Raw genomic sequence first — 6,497 nt, forward strand, 5'->3', positions numbered from 1 at the left:
TCCTTTTTTAATCTTATTAATCAAATCTCGCTGCGTGTCTTCGGTCGACTCGTCTTCCCTGGGTCGACGGCTCCACAGTTGTTGGGTTTTTTGTCGCGAAACACAGCCGCTCGTCTCTGTAGCCTGGTGTGTGTCTCTACATTTGAATTGAACAGCAGGGATTAATAGGATCTCAGTATTCCAGAAGAGTGTAATCCCAGCCCCCCCCCCCTCCCCCGGCCCAGCATCCTGCCAGCACCATGACACTGCCAATCCCATTAGGACGAGGCCAGGGCGTAATACCAGCCGCACCGCCATCAGGAAGTGCCACGTCTGCGCAGGAAAAACGCCACATCGGGATCGACACCTGCCACCGGAAACGTCAAACTTTCGCTTGTGGCCTGCAGAACGTTCATATTAACTTTATACTAGCAGGCAGACTGTTCGGGGTGCTGCCGGAGGCGGGGGGCCTAGTGCCTTCGGGTGAGATCCAATCCCAAGTAGTGCGATGGATAAGTTCCGTTGCAACCGCGCGGGAGGGCGCGTTCATCTCCGCCTCCGCCGGTCGCCTCGACCTGCCCGTGATCGACGGAGCGACGAGGACGGGGGCCACAGCTGGCCTGACACGGTGCCATATCTGCGGCGGACTGTGGCCCAGGCGGATGTGGTGGCGGATGAAAAAGGGCTTAATCGTCACACGGGCCACGTGCGGGCACTTGATAACGTGGCCGCTCTCCTCCGCTGCCAGGCCACCGGTTCAGAGCGGTGCGCTTGGGGACGACGCTCGCCGAAGGGGCGGAGGCGTCGCCGGACGAGCGCGACGGAAGCCCTTGTCGTTGCCGCTCGGCCCCGTCTGACAGGTCGCCGCTCGGCTGCTCCTGTCGCCTCACGCAGCACGGGCTCATTCCTTTCCTTCTCACTTTGCTTTTGTTTCCCACCTCGATCCCATGTCCGGGACAGACATCAGACCAGCGCGACCCCGACAAACAGCTGACTGACAATGACGGCCGAACGACTTCTGAATATTTCAGCATTTGGCGACGCATTGAACACGTCTGATCTCTGCATTTACCTCTGTTTATCTGATGCTTTCCTGCAGAGCGACTTCCAACATGCTACTGACGATGACGTGCCTATTTATACACCGCGGTAATGTTTACTGGCGCAGTCCAAGGTAAGTGCCTTCATCAAGGGTACTAGAGCAGGAGGTGGGAATCAGACGTGGGTTTTTAATTGGGAGGTGGCAGCTCCAGCCGCTGCGCCCCCTGCTGCCTGACCTCTGTGAGCACCGCGAAGTGGTCCACAACTCCACGGTGAGACGACGGTTCGTGTGCCTGTGTTTCATTCTATGCGCTCGCACATACACACTCGCGCACACACACGTGCTCCAGCATCTCCTCGCTGTCTCCAGGCGCTAGTCGTGTCGGGCAGAACAATGGCCACCCTAAATCTGCTCCTATTATCCCGCACGCCATCCCGAAACCTGAGCCGAGCCTCTTCCTTTGTGCCCTCGCGCAATTTAGTGCGCAACATCTGCTTGTCAATAATTATTGAGCAAATCTGTTTGACCCCTGACCCCCGCTGCTTGGATGAACCCCAGGTGTGCCGTTGTGCGAGGCTAACGAGCGAGCCGGTGCTCCCGCGCCATCCAGGCGCTCCGTGCGCCGCTCGCCGCCGCCGCCTCACAACAGCTGGGTGACTTCAATTAAGCGCAGGGTGTGTAAATGTCAGCAGAGAATTAATAATTATACACAAATTGAAAATCCAACATTAAAGGATTGCAATGTCTCCTGGATAAATTATTTAATTTGCTAATTAAATATTGTGCGGCTCCGTGTCTGCACAGGGCAGGCGGGAGAGATTCACTTCCAAACGGCGAACGTTCCCCTCTGCTTTTTCCGCACCCAAAAGGTCGCTCCTCTCGTCGCCGTGCTGCGGATCTCCAACGTCTGAAGCAGCGTGATATAAACACCCTCCACTCTCGTCGAGCACCGTTTTCTACGCGTTGCTCACAAAACTCAAATGCAGCACTGTGTCTTTCAGCAGCTCTTATTTACTCCCGTGGTCCCAAAACCCTTTTTTACTCTATTTTTTACTACAGTGGAGCAGTGTGTTGCTGCTGCTGTTCACTGTGCCGCAGGACAGAGTTCGGGTGACGCGCCACAACACACTTTGGAGTGGCAGGAAGAAGTCAGCAGGACAGCTCAGGAAGATTCCCAGCATGCTCGGCGGACACTCTTATCCAGGGCCACGTGTACCACGGTATGCGGCTTACGCTCTACACGGGTGCAGCGGAGATGTGTGCTGGAACACACACTCTCACGCAGCTCGGCTCAATGCTGCTTCAAGATACAAGGGGAGACGTCCTGCGACCCATTAGTCCATTTCTGTGACAGCTAAAGCACCCCCACCCCCCTTAGAATATTTGCATTCCAAAATCAATCACAGATAATCGCTCATTTCTTATAAAAACTGCCTAGTTCAAATGTTGCGTGTAAAGGCGCCGTGTTATTTACGCTGCTTTTGGCTCCATGTCCGCACAGCCCAAGGTGGGGGGGTGGTTGTCATGGCGATGCCGAAAACTACAGGAAAGCAAGACGGGGGTAAATTTTGAACTGTTCTTCAGCCAGTGTTGACCGGACAGGGGACTGCGCTGTCCTACACTGTCCAGCAACGCTGCGAAGTGTGTGTGTATTTCCATTTCTATTCAAAAGCACTGATTTGCTTCCTTTCCATACATATATACACATTTCGCTACATTTTGGCAGCAAACTCAGTAAAAATGTTATGTAGCACCCACCCATATCATACACTGGTAAAAAGTACATAATGAAAGAATTCTCCCTCCTTATTTCGCCGCCTTCTTGTGCTATTAGAAACAACAATGTAAGATGCAGCTTTAATTGAAAAGTTAATTATCTTTTTTAAACTATCATCTGTCCTTTAGTTGGATCAGATTTGGATGCTGCTCCCTCGGGGCAAACTTTATTTACGTCTTAATGGTTATGGACCCACCATGTAACTGCGCAAGTATTTAGTTGATGTGCACGCCTTTTTATAAAGTATTATTTAATTAAAGAGAAATTAAGAGAACTGTGTGCGGAATGTAATTTCACATATAAATTCCCGCAATCTAACTGTTCATTATCTGTTCCTTCTCTAGAGAATCCTATAGTCTCAAAGCCTTTGTTGACTAAAACTTTTGTTTTCACAGATGTTTTGTAAATTCAAGGTAAACACCCACAATGCACCGCAGCGTCCCTCGAGGAAATCATTCTCCCTCAGGTTTTATTTTTCATAAGCATTTTGTTTTAATGCATTTACTTATTTCTTTGTTTATTTATTTATATCTATTTTTTTTCTTTTCTGCCTTCACTTGACAAAGGAGCGGTTGGGTACATGTGCCCGGATGCTGGCCTCCTTCCAGGACGGTTGGCGGTCTCCCCGGTGAGCTGGGGCACCTGATCCTCCGCTCTGTGCCGACGGGAGAAACGCACGGAGGATGTGCCTCCATATGCAGATTCATCTGGACGCCGCGTCTCCTACGGATCCCGGCGAAGGTCGCGCATCTTTTAATTGATTCCTCCTCTGCTTACCCACGCCCCTCCAGCGAGCAGCACGCCTCTCCATGGGAACGTCTAATTGGGCCTCCCTGGCGACCGCGCCGGGTCCTGGGGGTCCGGGGGTCTGGCGCTCATGGGAGCTGCTAGCGCAGTCCCGGGTAGCTCCATGCTTGGTGTCCGGGGGGGGGGGCCGAGAACAGTGTGTTTGATGAGGATTACAGAGAGCATTTAGTGGGGAAGGAATAATGTGTTTTACAGGGAATAAAAGGACATGTAGAGGAATGGAAAGCGTGAACACAGTGTGTTTGGTGGGGAATTAAGAGGGTCCGATAGGAATGAACACAATGTGTTTGGTGGGGAATAAAGAGGGTCCAGTAGGGAATGAATACAGTGTGTTTGGTGGGGAATAAAGAGGGTCCGATAGGAATGAACACAATGTGTTTGGTGGGGAATAAAGAGGGGCCGATAGGGAATGAATACAGTGTGTTTGGTGGGGAATAAAGAGGGTCCGATAGGAATGAACACAATGTGTTTGGTGGGGAATAAAGAGGGGCCGATAGGGAATGAATACAGTGTGTTTGGTGGGGAATAAAGAGGGTCCGATAGGAATGAACACAATGTGTTTGGTGGGGAATAAAGAGGGGCCGATAGGGAATGAATACAGTGTGTTTGGTGGGGAATAAAGAGGGTCCGATAGGAATGAACACAATGTGTTTGGTGGGGAATAAAGAGGGTCCAGTAGGGAATGAATACAGTGTGTTTGGTGGGGAATAAAGAGGGTCCGATAGGAATGAACACAATGTGTTTGGTGGGGAATAAAGAGGGTCCAGTAGGGAATGAATACAGTGTGTTTGGTGGGGAATAAAGAGGGTCCGATAGGAATGAACACAATGTGTTTGGTGGGGAATAAAGAGGGGCCGATAGGGAATGAATACAGTGTGTTTGGTGGGGAATAAAGAGGGTCCGATAGGAATGAACACAATGTGTTTGGTGGGGAATAAAGAGGGGCCGATAGGGAATGAATACAGTGTGTTTGGTGGGGAATAAAGAGGGTCCGATAGGAATGAACACAATGTGTTTGGTGGGGAATAAAGAGGGTCCAGTAGGGAATGAATACAGTGTGTTTGGTGGGGAATAAAGAGGGTCCGATAGGAATGAACACAATGTGTTTGGTGGGGAATAAAGAGGGTCCAGTAGGGAATGAATACAGTGTGTTTGGTGGGGAATAAAGAGGGTCCGATAGGAATGAACACAATGTGTTTGGTGGGGAATAAAGAGGGGCCGATAGGGAATGAATACAGTGTGTTTGGTGGGGAATAAAGAGGGTCCGATAGGAATGAACACAATGTGTTTGGTGGGGAATAAAGAGGGGCCGATAGGGAATGAATACAGTGTGTTTGGTGGGGAATAAAGAGGGTCCGATAGGAATGAACACAATGTGTTTGGTGGGGAATAAAGAGGATCCAACAGGGAACGAACAGTGTGTTTGGTGGGAACTGAAATGTTTGTTTTGGAGGAATGAAGCAAGGAATGCGATCATGTTAGTGGGGCGCTAAAAAACTCGATGGGGAACAAAGAGCAGGTTTGGTAGCTATGAACAACACGTTCGGTAAGACATCAATCATAAAGACACGCGTGTGGGAGGAGCAGAAAGCACCGAGTAAAGGTGGAACATTTCGGAAGAGCGGTTCGTGTGTTTGTGGAGGAAAAAGGGACGAGCCGATGAGGAATGTCGATGGCACGGTCGGGTGAGGTGTGAGTGGCATGTTTACTGCGCTACGAGAGCAGTCATTCAGGGCGATGGTAACACGGCTCGCGGATGAATGCGGCCTCCTGCACGAGGCCACGGGAACATGAACCCTTTGCTCTCGGTTCGGTTTCAGGTTGGCGTACATCCGACGTTCAGACGACACCGTTATCGGTTCGCGTTCAAAGCGAAACCCTTCAACTCAGAAGTTCCCTTATTTGTTAATGGCTTAATCGTGTTCTGAGTTTGAGATTGAAGTTGACTTAGACCAAGTTTTCTGGCCTACATTCTCCCACACTTCATCATGTCCCCCACAACGGTTTACGCAGCTCCCGTTATATTTTTATCTATTTCACGTTGAACGCACTTGCTCGCCGATTGCCAAGGCAGCCATGTAAGTTGTTCTGGGTAAGAGCATTTGCTGGCGGATTAGATGTAAATGAGCGCTGCTGCTCTCTGATACCTGGCTCCGGCTGCCCGACGGCGGCCCAGTCAGGGGGCCCAGTCAACGGCCTGTCTCCTCGCATCTTTATCACATCGCCGGAGCTGATTCACGGCGCGCAGCTCCCCTCACCTTCGGGGGACCAGTCATATCAGTGCAATATGTAAAACATCGTTTCATTAATATTTCATTATACCTTTCGCAGGCTCTTCCTTGACGGTGGATCCGCTGGTGGAAATGAGCCGCCTCCGTGCTTTCAGGACGCGGCACGATTACCTCAAACGGCGTTATCGGTACCAATTAAACAACGGCGCTGATTTCGGTGATTACCTCGCAACACCTGCTTGTTTCACTGTGACGGCGGTTGCGTGCTATCATCTTTAGCGGGGTGAGAAATGAATCGTGCGAATGGGAGGTGTGTCTTGAGCACTTTGTGAACTAGGCCACTTTTTTCACAATAAAGTACAAAAAAGTAATAAAATATTACTCTTTCATATACTATCTAAGCATAGTATATAGTATATATACTATATACACTATATAGTTCATTGTGTATATAGTATCTATACTATATACTACAGATACAGACATATAAATTGGCCCATGGGCTCTGTGGCATGTGGACAGGTAAAGAACATGCTTTCCAGCGACACGACACACCTGCAGTACCTGCTACACACCTGTGTGTGTGCCGACAGTGTCCGGCTGCCCTAAAACTGACTTTATTCTTCCTGCTGTTCGAGGTTCGCTGTCACCTGCCGCTATA

General features: G+C 50.1%; 1 long non-coding RNA gene across 1 annotated transcript; it reads left to right on the forward strand.

Annotated features, from left to right (window-relative positions):
* The first annotated feature begins 1,094 nt into the window (after nucleotides 1–1,094).
* LOC108933375 (uncharacterized) lies at nucleotides 1,095–3,571 on the forward strand. The gene is made up of 4 exons (XR_001966058.1): nucleotides 1,095–1,153; nucleotides 2,081–2,241; nucleotides 3,194–3,264; nucleotides 3,365–3,571. It is a non-coding gene; the product is annotated as an uncharacterized LOC108933375 (long non-coding RNA).
* Nucleotides 3,572–6,497: the final 2,926 nt, after the last annotated feature.

The sequence above is a fragment of the Scleropages formosus genome, chromosome 23, assembly GCF_900964775.1.
Source record: "Scleropages formosus chromosome 23, fSclFor1.1, whole genome shotgun sequence".
Classification (NCBI taxonomy): Eukaryota; Metazoa; Chordata; class Actinopteri; order Osteoglossiformes; family Osteoglossidae; genus Scleropages; species Scleropages formosus.